Genomic DNA, 14,148 nt, shown 5'->3' with positions numbered 1-14,148 from the left:
CTTAAAAGTCACTGTAATGGAATTTAACCGCTCAGGGCTTATAGAAGTGCAACAGACCCCCAGTGAATAAAGGTTGTTACTCTGTCTGACAGCTTACAGTCCATATACTTGTATAGATATGTTCTGTATACTCTTGTACTGGGTATACTCTGCTACACCACTTAGACCAGTATGGAAATGGCTCTTATACCAGTAGGGAATTTATGTGTGAAGCAAAGCTCCAGTGCTGCCCTTGGTGTTTGGTGTCTCTTCTCTCCCCTTACGGTGCTCAATTGAGGGTCTCCAGCTTGCATTATTGGCAACATTCATTAGTATCTTTATGATCTTTATTCTAGTTTTGCCTTTCCCATTGCCTAGTTTTCCATTATTGTTATTGATTAGTGTATATATAAATTCCTATATTTAGGATATTCAGCACTCAGGAAATGTAACACATTCTTGGAAAAGGCTTCAACCATATGGACAAAACCACTCAAGGCACTGCTGGGGAGCGTGACTGGTACGTATGGTGCTGCTGCTGCTGCTGTGCAAGGTGATTCTTCCCTGTCTCTAGGTATGTGTTCTCCCTCTGCCTCTGGAATAGACTGCTGCTGCTGTGGGGAAAAGGTTTGGCTTTGTGTGGAATGGAAGAGACAGTATGTAGTTCATCAGCACCTGCAACAAGGTGAGGATCATGAAATCATACAATCCTAAAATGGTTTGGGTTGGCTTAAAGCTCCTCCAGCTCCAACCCCTGCCACGGGCAGGGACCCCTTCCACTAGAGCAGCTTGCTCCAAGCCCCTGTGTCCAACCTGGCCTTGAACACTGCCAGGGATGGGGCAGCCACAGCTTCTCTGGGCACCCTGTGCCAGCGCCTCAGCACCCTCACAGGGAAGAGCTTCTGCCTAAGAGCTCATGTGTGCCAGTGCCTCCAGAGCAGAGCTGCTCCAGCCCTGGCAGTATCTCTGTGGCTTCCTGTGTTCTCGCCCAGACCTGATGGTGCTCCAGGGGCAGTCTCAGGATGAGGTATTAATGCACTGAGGGACAAGTGCTGCTGGAATTAAGTGGTTGATGCCTATAACCAGGGCTGGCTGGCTCTTGTTTTGACTTTCCACGTGCATACATGTGTGGCATGAGTTCCTGAACTGTTTTTCTGCAGATCCCAGTGATTTGAGCATTACAATTAGATGATGTTTCCAGAGCTCCAAGTGGAGCATGGGGAGGACTGGGGGTTCTGCTGGGAGACACACAAGGAAAAACATATTTTGCACAGAAGGGAGAAAGGGCAAGGAAGTGTTGGAGCCACAGTGCTGCTCGTGAAGAGGTAAGTGAGGTTTTGAGCCTTTATGGTTGCTAAGGGTGGCATGTAGAGAAGTATCTGACATTGGGTTTTGAGCACAATTAAGGTAACTTATGTTCTGCTTATTTCTATTTTGTTTTCTTTTCCATCCTCCCAAGGTTTCGGTTTCATTATTTTTTTCCCTGCACTTTATATTAGGTTATAAGGAAATATTAGGGTATACACAAAGAAGTTGTTCCTTGTGAGGGTGCTGAGGCGCTGGCACAGGGTGCCCAGAGAAGCTGTGGCTGCCCCATCCCTGGCAGTGTTCAAGGCCAGGTTGGACACAGGGGCTTGGAGCAAGCTGCTCTAGTGGAAGGGGTCCCTGCCCGTGGCAGGGGTTGGAGCTGGAGGAGCTTTAAGGACCCTCCAACCCAAACCATCCTGTGATTCCTTCAGCTTGGGATATTGGGTTGGAGTTAAGAATCCCAGCACTAGGCAGGCTCAAGCTGTCATGAAGACTGAAACTCAAGCCCAGGGGCATTGAGGTTTGCAGCAATATCACTTTGGCATTTCTGCTGACTCAGCACCTGGGGTAACCCATCAGCTGAGCTGGCTCAGGCCCACCCTGGTTCTGGTGACACTGGTCTGCCTGCCCAGCACCGTGTTCCAAGGACTTGTTCTGTACAGAACCCTGTTGTATTCAAAGCCATTGCTGGTTGCAGGGCAACGTTCAATGCGGTGAAGTGATGGCCAGAGAATCAATGGTGTTATGTGAGAGTCAGGATGGGGGAGCTGGTCCTCAGCTGCTTTGGTTTGGGCTGGAGATGCTGTGTTGCATTCTCTCCATGATGTGACTTTAAGGTACATTTGCTGTTGGCTGTCTCTGGATGGAGACCTGTAGCCGCTAAGCCAAGGGGAACTGCGGATGTATGATGAGAGTGGGGAGCCACAGCGTGTCCACACTGCCAAAACTGGGTGAAAATCCAGTTCTGGCACCATTCCTGCTTGGTGCAAATTGCATCTCCTTTCCCATTACTGTGCTAAGGACTGCGATGGTTTGTACATGTGTGAGGGGTTTAGGCAGGGCACTGAAGAGCTCTGTGTAGTAAAATCTACTCCATATTCCCTCAAGCACGGCACAGCACGGGCAGGAAAATGCAGTTATTTTGCCTTAAAAATCTATGGCAATTATCAATTGGCTTTTTCCCTGGAATTCTGCGGGAACGACGCTAGATGGAGCCGTCTGTGCGCTGGAGGAGCAGTTGGAAGCGGTCGGCGCCGCGCTCCCGCTTCCAGCCGCAGCTTGGAGAACGGGATAATAATGCAAGAGCTGGCAAAGCCGGGAAAACGGGATGGGGAATTCTTTCTCACACCTACAGAAGGCAAAAAACCCATCGGGGCTCGGATAAACGTTAGGTACACATCGTTTTCAGAGCGCGTTTTGGAGAGGAAGGGTTGCGTTTGCGGTTTGGCTGTTTTGGCTTTGGGAACCCGTGCTCCCATCTAGGTATAGGTAGGATTGCTTGTCCTTCAAATATCTGCTTTCCCACAACCATTTGTGCTGTTTTTCCTTGGCAAATTGTCCAAAATAGGACGAGTTGTGGCATTTTAAGCTGGTTATTGTTTCATGTTATGGCCTTGGTGGCCGGGCATTGACTGCTGCTCTGAGCGACTCAGCAGTGGTGGTGGCTGCATTAAGGGGTTCTTCCCAGCGAAGCCGAGCGGCGTCAGCGTTCCATGCACATTCCCAGCCTCTGAAAGCAGCCAGGGAAGCAGATCATGGAATGCTGGTTTCTAAGAAGCCAAAATTGCCCCATCATTGTGAACTGAACCATGTCATCTTAATTAGTCCCTGCAGCTTTCAGCCTGCGTCTAAACAGCTTGTGCATCTCACTGGCGTCCGGAATGATCAATAGGATGCTGGGAAAATGCAAATATAAAGCAAATTTTGGGCAAATGAATGGTGTATGTGCCAAGAAAGATGACTGAAAGGGAAGCTGCTGTAGGAAACTGATGGAGACACACGGGGTGCCACACAGAGGGTGGCTCCTCCGAGCCATAAGCTTCCCGTCAGTGTCCAGACCTTGTAGAAATGGATCCTTGATGGGTTGGTGGCCTCGTCCTGCAAATATTTATGCTTTAATTTTGTGCTCAGCTGAATAGTTCCTAACGAGTTTACTGGCATGGCTTCATTAGAGCCTCTTTGGTGGAAAACCAGGAGGATAATGCTATCTTTCATACTCTTACATGTAAGGACATAGCTGTGAAGCGCTAATGTTTAAGGAAGTGGGTACATGCTTCTTAATTGTTTAGGAAAAGATAAAAATGCATGTATTTAGGGTTAAAGTTCTTTCCTACCTTCACATGCTTCGCTCATGCACTGCAGCACACTATTGACTTGCATTGCTGCAGTAAGGCATGGGGCAGGGGAGGATGCTGTTGACTCTCCAGTCTATGAAACGGGTCCATAGTGTCTTTTCAGTGAGAAGCCATCACTGTCTGCAGTCCCCCTTGCTGAGCAACCCATCACAACAGGCTTCAGGAGGGTTTGGCTGATGGGTTCAATCTAGCAAAGTAACATGAATGGGATGGGAACAGCAGCAGCAGCAGCCGCGGTAAAATACTTTGTCTTGTAAATTAAATGGGGTGCCAAGAGGTTGTGGAGCTTTCAGTGGATTTCTGCAAGCAATGCAGAGGGATGCAGTTCCTCCTAAAGCACCTGATTTAACCCCTGCCTTGCCGAGTTTGCCTTGCATTTTGTAACCCATCAGAGGCGCAGGCCGCTGGCGCTGGGTGGCTTTCCCTTCATTTTCAGGTGGATGCGGCTTTCATACGCTGCCCAGTGGCCTTTTATGTGGTTCCAGCCACCAGTGGTGAAGGTGATCTGTCAAAGCTCACCTTCATCCTTACTCACATAAATTGCTACTGCTTTCCGCTCCAGCCACTTAGTGGTACACAGTGGAGCAAAGCAAAGAGGGGTTGGTTGGGCCAGCTCCTCAAATTGACTTGATCTTTGTATTAAAAGCACTCTTCCCATGACTCTGGTGGTGATATGGGGTGTGTGGTTGACCATGGAGATGTTGCTGTCTCCATCTTGATGCTGGTAATTCAGTGCACTCCACAGGGGGAGCCAGGGAATAGTCATAGAGCTGATGTTTGCCTGTTCACTGCGTCGAGGGCAGCTTGATGCCATCTACAGATGGAGAGCTCCTTCAGGCATCTTAATTTGTCATTTTGGTGACATTTTGGTCAGTGCAAGGCAGCAGTGGTTTGCTGTCACCTTAGGGCACAGGGGAGAGTTAGGTTGGGTATAAGGCAGAAGCTCTTCCCTGTGAGGGTGCTGAGGCGCTGGCACAGGGTGCCCAGAGAAGCTGTGGCTGCCCCATCCCTGGCAGTGTTCAAGGCCAGGTTGGACACAGGGGCTTGGAGCAAGCTGCTCTAGTGGAAGGGGTCCCTGCCCGTGGCAGGGGTTGGAGCTGGAGGAGCTTTGAGGTCCCTTCCAATACAAACCAGGCTGGGATTCAAGGACCAGTGGGAGCTCTGGTGCCTCTGTGCCCACCGCTGCATTCAGGGAGCAGAGCCTGGGCTGCTCAGTGTGTGTCTGCACTGATGGTTGCTCCTTCCCAGCCTCCCCTCCTTGTGACTGACCTAAACCACTTCTGTCAGGAGCTGGCTCTGCCTCGCTCTTCACCACCTCTTGCTGCCTGTTAATGAATATATTGAAACAGAGCAGCCCAAGGCTGATCCCTGGGGCACTCCACTATTAACCTTTCCCCATGCTCAGAATTGGCCATTTATTTCTGTTCTCTTTCCTATCTCTTAACTTGTTTTAATCCATGACAAGACTTTATCATTCACCCGGTGCAGTGTTTCCTGTACAGCTTTTAGCTAGGCAGGAGCTTCATCAAATGCCTTTGGAGCACATGGAGAGGTCATACCTCCCATCCTCCTTTGGATTACCTCTCTCTTGCCCTGTGAACACTCCTGACAAGCAAAGGGGATGCAGATCCCTGCTGCTGCTGGTTTTGGGGCATCATTTGAGAAACCTGCATTTTGGAAGCGGGACACTTGGGTACCGTAGACCCTAAGGGGCAATAAGAATTTCTGTATTGCCTTAGATTTTTCAGTGCTTTTAGTTAGAAACCTGGTGTATTTCAGTACCTTGATATATCAAACCACAAAGATATTGGTCTGCATTGTTTGTTTTTCCACTAAGAGATCTGGGTCTCACTGGCTGAAATTTGACAGTGTCATAGAATCTTAGAATAGTCAGGGTTGGAAAGGACCTTAAGATCATCCAGTTCCAACCCACTGCCATGGGCAGGGACACCTCACACTAAACCATGGCACCCAAGGCTCTGTCCAACCTGGTCATCTACACTTGCAGATCCATAGGGCACTGCAGCCATATCTGGGACTTTCACATGAAGCACAGGAATTAATTCAGGTTTAGATTGCTTGGAATACTTGAAATAGTAATTTGGTGCATGTGCAGCAAACCATTTGTGATCTAATTCTGATGCCTCCAGGCAGCTGGTGCCTTGTGCATGGGGAAGGGTTGACATGTTGGTAAAGAGAGTCTCCGCGTTTGGGTAGTAGATGTCAGTGCTTTGGTCAGCCACAAGGAGCAGACACCAGAACCCCTTTTGTGCTCCGTGTTCAGAAAGTTCAGGGCATTAGTGGCTTAAGGAAATGGGATTTCAGCCTTCAGAGCTCTCTCTGGCCATGCGCACGTGCCGCAAGCAGCAAGTTATTTCTGCTAGGGGCACGGGTTTTGCCTTTTTGATGCTGAGAGCTCATTAAAATCTGATGTTAAATGATGTTCCCTGGGACAGATTGTTTCAGGTAGCAGGGTTTTCTCTAGCCAGAGGAAAAGACAATATCCCCCAAATTACAGGGCCTGTAAGGAACTTGACGTTCCAAGATGCTCAGCGACAGCCCCAGTTCATTCCTGGCCCCAATAACAACAAAAAAGGTTTTCCTCAGTGTTTAGCAGGGAACCCAATACAAGAAGTTAATGATCAGACTGTGCCCGTTGCCTCTGCTTGATGGGGCCCTACGACTTCTGCTTCGTTTCTACATAGGAACACTGTAGGCAATTGGGTTTTTCCTTGTAGTCTGTTAGGAGGGAAGAGCATCCCGACTTACTCCTTTCCAAGAGCTGGGAGGTGGCTTTACCCTCTTGTGCTGTTCATTGTGTCAAAACAGGGAAGGCAAAGGCTGTTTTGATTGCATTTTTGAAACCTGGTGCTATAAAAGGTTCAATGTAAGGAGATTAAGAGGGTAGGAAGCATCCTGCCCAGTTCAGCTCATGGGTGATGTGCTGTCTGCATCCTGTGTGAAGATGGCATCTGCTGGTCCATCTCCAATGCAGCCTTTATGGTTTCACTCTATTCCCGAATTTCACAGCCAGACAGAATGTAATTGTGTGGTGAGAGCTTTTATCTTTTCATCTGAAAGCTACATCTAGATTTTATGGAATTTCTGAGCCTATTTAACAGATTGAACAGGACAAAGCCTTCACTTACTGGCTATTTGCTGAATTTAGCCCGAGACATTAAAAAGAACTGAACCGGAGAAACTAATGAAAATCCTGTTTTAGACTGCGCTCTGTTCCCCCCAGTACATCTTAATAAAGCCAATAAAAATAACAAGAAAATCACTTAGGCAAACCCCCAGTTCTTGCATTTGGTGTCATTATTGCCCTCAATTTGTATATTTTTCTTGCAAGCCCCCAGGCCTTTTACTACACAATGTGATGGTCCTACTGACTCCTCCTCATCTGAAGCCAGTTCCCTGCTTTTTGCTACCCAAATTGCTGCTGTGAAGCTTCTAATGCCACAAGGAGACTGAAACTCCTGTGTCACCAAGTATTCTATGCGCTAACAAATAGCCCTGGTGATGGGAGCTGACACGGACACGTACCAGAGCAGTTGTCCCCTCCACATAGAATCGGAGGCTGGTTTGGGTTGGAAGGGATTTTAAAGCTCATCCAGTTCCAACCCTTACGTGCATCCCACACCTGCAGCCCCTGGCAGGGAACCCCCTGTTGGTTTGCTTCTGCAGGGGCAGGTTCCTGCAGCCAGAGGAAGAGGGGAAAATCTGGTTTTAGGTGACTGGTATGAGGGATGAGCATCGAGTGCCATTGCTGGAAACATGATCAATGATCATGATTTCCCATCTCTGAAGTGTGCTGTCCCATTTCTTGTGGAAAACTGTCTTTTATACACATCTATTTTTTCAATAAATAGGTTTTTCCTCTTTTTTCCCCCAGTGTTATCTTCCTGAGCAGATGCAGAAGTACCAGTTTGGGAAGGTGTGGATATGTCCCACCCTGCTGGACCAGTCTTGTGGTCCCATCATCCTTCCCACAGCAACCATTGCAGGGTGTTTCAGAGGAAACTGTAAGTAACTTCTGGACTTGTCCTTGCTCATTTCTTCTAAAGGTGATTACATGTTCTGAGAACTGAATTTCTTTATTGCATCCAGCTTTTTATTTACTTGCTTTCCTCAAGGCAGGGAACTGTTCTTAGGCTGCAGCCTCACATTACGAAAGGTTTGTGGTTTTTTCCCCCTCTTATGAAGAGTATTTTATGTTACAGCATCTCCAACCTTTTTCTTCCCAAGAGCTTTGCAAAATCCTGGTCCATTATCTCAGTAATAAGATTTCTGGCCCTTTAGTCATCCCAAATGGGATGCGACAAAATCAAGTTGTCAGTCCGGACTGATCACAGTGGAGAGCAGAAATATCATTTTTAGACCTTAGAGTTTCTGTGTGTCCCTTGTGCTCTACAGAGATAAGGACACTTGTCTTTGCTACGGCTTTTGCAGGGCCACATGAATAAATTGGTGCAGTAACCCCCTGTGTCCTGTGCTGGATCCTATCTTGTTCTTCCTTTCCTTTGGAGAATGGGAATGAGTTCAATAAGAGAGTATCTTACAATCCTCAGCAGGCCAGTATTACCTTATCTTCTGTATGTCTTGAGGTTCCTCGGTCCAAGAGGTCTCTTATGCTACTTAATGGCAGTGCTCTCTAACACTCCTCATCTTCTAACTTTATACAGTTCTTAACTGATCAATTTATTCTAAATTATAAAATGTTATGGGGCTCTTTATGGCAGAGTCATCTACTGGAAGGATTTTATGTGCATCTCCTTCAGTGAATCAGTTTGAAATAGCCTGAGAGCAAATCCTAATGGCTCACTTAATGCTTATCTATGAGATTATTATCTTCTGCTTGAGCTCCTAATGCTGCCTCACTTCAGTTCTGTGCTCACGTTGGGCAGTGTCCTCATCAGGTGTTGGTGCTCGCTTGATCTGACTTGGTTCTGCTCTGTGCTCCTGAGAAATAGCACTTGGGAGTTCTCCTTCTTCTCTGGATCTCATTTTACACTTGTTAGTTCTTATAGTGTACTTGAAGTTGATGTTTTCGGAAGCCCTAGACCTCCTCAATTGAGATCCATGTTGCATTTCATCTACAATGGATGCAGTGTACTCTTCCAATGTCACTGCCGCACTGGTCATCCAAGCCCAACTGCCACAGCCAGGCTTCTGAGCAGGTATGTCCTTCTTCCTTAGGATTAAATGGACTTTTCTTCCCAACGGAAGACGCCATTATTCCTTCTGTTGTCTTTGATTCGTGTTAGTGTTTAGATTTTTCCTACCCCTCTACCTGAATGAGATGATTTAGGCAGGCTGTGCAGGTGGCCTGGGCTTGGTGTGCTTCAGGGTAGGTAGAGGTCTACCTGGAGCATCCATTATATCACCTGGATAGTCATCATATCATCTTTTCTTTCTGTTTTGTATTACTTGTGCTAAAGGACATCCTGACATATGGTGAGACCTAAAGGAAACTAAAACTGAGTGAGGAACCTGGGTTAAAATTGCATTAACCCTACAAGGGATGGGCACTACTTATTTTTCCCATTGGCACAGCTGGGCTTCCTCTCTGTCTCTGTTGAACATGGAATTTGGCTTTATTCTTCAGCCAAAACAAAGAAAGAAAGGCAGATGTGTAGTAGAGCAGATTGCTCAGAAGTGATTTTTAGGCTTGGATTTTGTGAGTATCTTCACTGAGCATGTATATATGTGTATCCACGTATATAATGCACTATACAGTCCATAGTCTGTACCTGCAGTGGATATAGGTTGAAGTAGAATCTAACTTGAATAAAATCAATTGCCATTGGTTAGAATCAACCTGAGCACATTATATTAATTTGATGTAATTCCAAGTTTGATACCAAAACCCTGAGGCTTGTTTTTCCTGCTTGGTTTGACAGTAAATGCTATTAAACTAAAGCAGTTTGTCTTTACACTTTCTTCCTCCACTGCAGAAGACCAGTAAACAGTGAGTATTCATGATCAGTTGTGAATCACATCTGTCTCCTGTGCTCCTTTACAAAGGGCTCACGTTCCCTCCATGCCTGCAGCGGAGCTGAGCAGTTTCAGACGACTGAAAATACATAATTGTACAAATTAGCTCATTATTTGGAAAATTGTTGTAGCCATGTTAATAATTAAGGGCTATCGACAATGCATGATGTGCCTATGGCTAATGTACAGTGGCCATTGAAGTGCGGTAATGATGCCAAGGAAGCTGGAGCACCTCCTGTATGAAGACAGGCTGAGGAAGTTGGGGCTGTTCAGCCTGGAGAAGAAAAGACTGCATGGAGACCTCAGAGCAGCCTTCCAGTATCTGAAGGGGGCCTATAGGGATGCTGGGGAGGGACTCTTCATTAGGGACTGTAGTGACAGGACAAGGGGTAATGGGATCAAACTGAAACAGGGGAAGTTCAGGTTAGATATAAGGAAGAAGTTCCTTACTATGAGGGTGCTGAGGCGCTGGCACAGGGTGCCCAGAGAAGCTGTGGCTGCCCCATCCCTGGCAGTGTTCAAGGCCAGGTTGGACAGAGCCTTGGGCGAGATGGTTTAGTGTGAGGTGTTCCTGCTCGTGACGGGGGTGGAACTACGTGATCTTAAGGTCCTTTCCAACCCAAACTATTCTATGATTTTAAGTTCACGTGGATACTCCAAATCCCTTCTCCAAGCGTCACGTGTGTTTTGTGCATCCACAGCATCTTCATGCTTTACAAAAAAGCATCTTTCTGTCAGCTACATTTTTAATGTGTCACTCAGTGTGCACATTCCTAACGTCATTTTGTGGGACTGAAGTTGGCTGGTAGCTAAATTGTTTGTTATCAGCCTCTGCACTATGGAAGGTCTGATGAGACCTGCAGGTAGTCCAATGGAAAATAAAACATTTAGGGCAGAGGATAACAAAGCAGTCTTATTCCCTGAATGATCTTCGTGGGATGCCTACAGTAAAATAATAAATAAAATACCGGGATGACAGTGTAAATATGCCACAGGGATGGGGAAAATATGAGGCAGAAATCCCAAAGTATATCACTGTTATGACCGTATATGCCAAAATCCTGCTAAAAGCTGTGCGTTTTAAGCTCTGCTCTTCTAAACCAGCGACCATGCTACAAATTGAATTTAGGCTCTTCACAAGTGTGTCTGAATAGCATGCAAAGAAGCACAGGAAGAGGTTTACTCGGTTCAACTGATTTATTTAAGACTGTGACCCTAGGAACTCATATTCACATGAGTGATGTGCTGAGGAACAAGCATCCAGAGCACTAGGAGGTGTTTATTTGACTGAAGTTACTACACACGTGCTCCAAAATGTGCATCATCAAATCAAAATCCAGGTAAAAGGGGGGAGGAATAGCACATGTACAGCCTGGCTGCAGTTAGGAAATGACACATCCTTGAGTATTTGAGCTAAACAGGAGGATTTGTGCTGATGGGTAGTTGATGGCCAGATGCAGATGATGCTTTGACCTGCGGCTGAACCATTTTTGGCTCCTTTAGGATTTATTTGCAGTTTGTATCATTTCTCATCTCGTGTTTCTTCATTTCCAGTGCATGGTGCTTGCTGGAGGACGTGGCTTGCTGGTGAACCACGTGGCTTATCTTCCCAGGTCACTGTGGGTCTGTTTTAGCGCTGGTTGTGTTTCCGTTTGTCTGAGCGCAAGCACTGTTCTTTATGGATACAGCCCAGCTCTTAACATCTCTCATGAAGTGATTTGACTGGAAGAGACAAACCTGATTTTCTACTACCTGAGAAAAACAAACCTGAATTTGTTTCCTTTGAAACCAAAAGGGTATGGGCAGTAGCAGCTACAGCAATGTAATCTAATGGATGCATTGGTAGTCAAGGAGGTGGCCACAGTCACCAGATCCTCAGGGTCCTGCCTTGTTGAACCATGGACATCATCAAGCATGGAGGAACCTGGTCCAGTGCTTATCCAGCTTTGCTGCCCATGGAGCTGGTCATCTCATCCCAGCAGCTAAGCACTGGGCACAGATTGCACTTGGTAGGGTGATCCCAGCTCCCTTCTTGCCTCTCACAGATGCCATTTCCAAGCACTTGAAGCCATGGGAGCCTCCCCTGGTCCTTGTGTGCTTGGAGAAACAGCCGAGAGCACCCTCATAATGGTGTCTCCTGGCTCCTTCAGCATCCTTGGTGACCTCCTGTCCTCTGGTCTGTCATCGGTGATAACTCCCCTCTGGGCAGCAGTGAGTGCATCTGCTGATAAATGAATATACATTTGTTCTGCTTTCCAAGGATGATCTTTCATTGTGTTCTCTCCTCTTCCTGCTGCCTTGATGGCTTTGCTCTGGGCTCTTCCTGTTGGCTTTGCCTCCTGTGGGTTCACCTCTGTCTCCAAAGCCTGATGTGTTTTCCCATGGGCAGTGCACACTGCCTGACGTGCGGTCCCCTTTGTTCCAAGGGTAGGTTGAGGAGGTGAAGGTGTAGTGGTTGCCTTTGACCATAGACAGTGTTGGTTGGATGGCTGTAACCATTAGGTACAATGGGGTAACCAATGGTAACCCCAAATGTTTGTTATCAGCAGATTCAAAGTGGGCATTTGCCTGTCCTGGTCTGGATGTGGAAGTGGCTGAGGGAGGGATGGTTTTCAGTCCAATGGGAACATGGGGTTTTGCTTGGTTGGTTGATTTTCATCAATGCAGAGCAGCCTCATCTGCTGGGTACCTGATCCTGACCCCTAAACCAGCCATCCCCTCCTTTGCCTTGCTGGAATTCCATCAGGCTTAAATCATAAACCCCCAATCGCTTCATAAGAGGATTATTATGAAGTACACGAGTAACATAATTAAATGTATGTCATAATACCTGATTAGAGCCTGGATTTAGAGATGGAGCAGCATTATGCAAAGATACATTGTAACTGGGTTAATAGCAATCAAGTGATTTAATGTTGTACATCTCATTCCAGCCTAAAGCAGAATGGGCTGAGATGATTAGTGCAGTTGCAAATATGCAGAAGTGCACACGGCAGAATGTATGTGACACGACTGAGTAAATGAAGGGGGGCCGTTTATCAGCGTGCCAAAACATAAAGATGCCTGAAGGGGAAGAAATGCTGTTAGGGAGCTCACTGGAGCGAGTCTGGAAGCTGCAATGGTTCTTGGCATATCTGTGTTACTGTGGGTTTGTAGCTGCAGTGAGCTAATATTGCCAATGGAAGTGAACAGAAGATATTGTGCTGAAATTAAAACCATCCTAATGCTCAGTGTTATCTACAGAAGGATGCGCTGAGTGGGTACCCTGTGCTTAACGCGTGCCTAAGGTAAAGCAAAATCCAGCAGAAGGATTTAAGGCTGAGAGCACTTGGTTTCATTTGTTGTGGGCAAGGTGAGCAGGGAGGAGCTGTGAGCCTTCCTCTGCGCTCTGTGTTAACGTACATCCCGTCTGTGGGGCTGGTGCCTCACAGGAGCACTGGGGTCCTAGAAGAGGCGATGATGGTCTTCAGTCTCATGCAGTGTTCAAGGGGTTTTCTTGTATGGCTTTGGTAGGTTCTTGTTGCTCTGTGGAAATGAGTGAAGAGATCTAATTCTGATCATAGGGTGGTTTGGGTTGAAGGGACCTCAAAGCTCCTCCAGCTCCACCCCCTGCCACGGGCAGGGACCCCTTCCACTAGAGCAGCTTGCTCCAAGCCCCTGTGTCCAACCTGGCCTTGAACACTGCCAGGGATGGGGCAGCCACAGCTTCTCTGGGCACCCTGTGCCAGCGCCTCAGCACCCTCCCAGGGAAGAGCTTCTGCCTAAGAGCTCATCTCAGTCTCCCCTCGGGCAGGTTAAAGCCATTCCCCTTGGCCTGTCCCTACATCCCTTGTCCCAAGCCCCTCTCCAGCTTTCCTGCAGCCCCTTCAGGCACTGGAGCTGCTCTCAGGTCTCCCCTTCAGGAGCCTTCTCTTCTCCAGGCTGCCCCAGCCCAGCTCTCTCAGCCTGGCTCCAGAGCAGAGCTGCTCCAGCCCTCGCAGCGTCTCCATGGCCTCCTCTGGCCTCGCTCCCACAGCTCCACGTCCCTCTTGTGCTGCTGCCCCAGAGCTGGATGCAGGAATGTCCCCATCCCAGCTTGCCATGTGTTGTGCTTTGCGGAAACATGATTCCCTCCTCCTCCCAGCAGTGAGGCTCATGGCAAGCTTACCTGCGGGACTCCAGGTCTGGTAATGGTTGAGATGAGGCCACAGGGAGCTGAACCCCAGCGCTTTGGGGAGACAGAGCTAAACAGAAGCAGTCCTGTGCTGCTGTTTGCAGAGCTGCTGCCTGCTGCAGTCAGTGGGAATTGCCTGGCATTGTGTGGGGCTGAAGCAGGACCATCAACGGGGATTCGTGTTGCTCCTGGATGCAGAACTCTTCTGTCGGTCAGTGATTTGGATGTACGGACAGGTTGCAGGGCAGTGCTCTGGAGATCAGCAGTGCAGAGCTGGCTGGATTCCGCCTTCTCTTCCTAGTGATAAAGCACCGCATCAATGCGGGGCAGGGATTAAGGCATCCGCTGTAATCCATT

The sequence above is a fragment of the Pezoporus occidentalis genome, unplaced genomic scaffold (assembly GCF_034315485.1).
Source record: "Pezoporus occidentalis ecotype Australia unplaced genomic scaffold, CSIRO_AGI_Poc_V1 ctg45, whole genome shotgun sequence".
NCBI classification, from domain to species: Eukaryota; Metazoa; Chordata; class Aves; order Psittaciformes; family Psittacidae; genus Pezoporus; species Pezoporus occidentalis.
The sequence above is the reverse complement of the archived record's forward strand: the minus strand, read 5'-3'. Positions refer to the sequence as shown.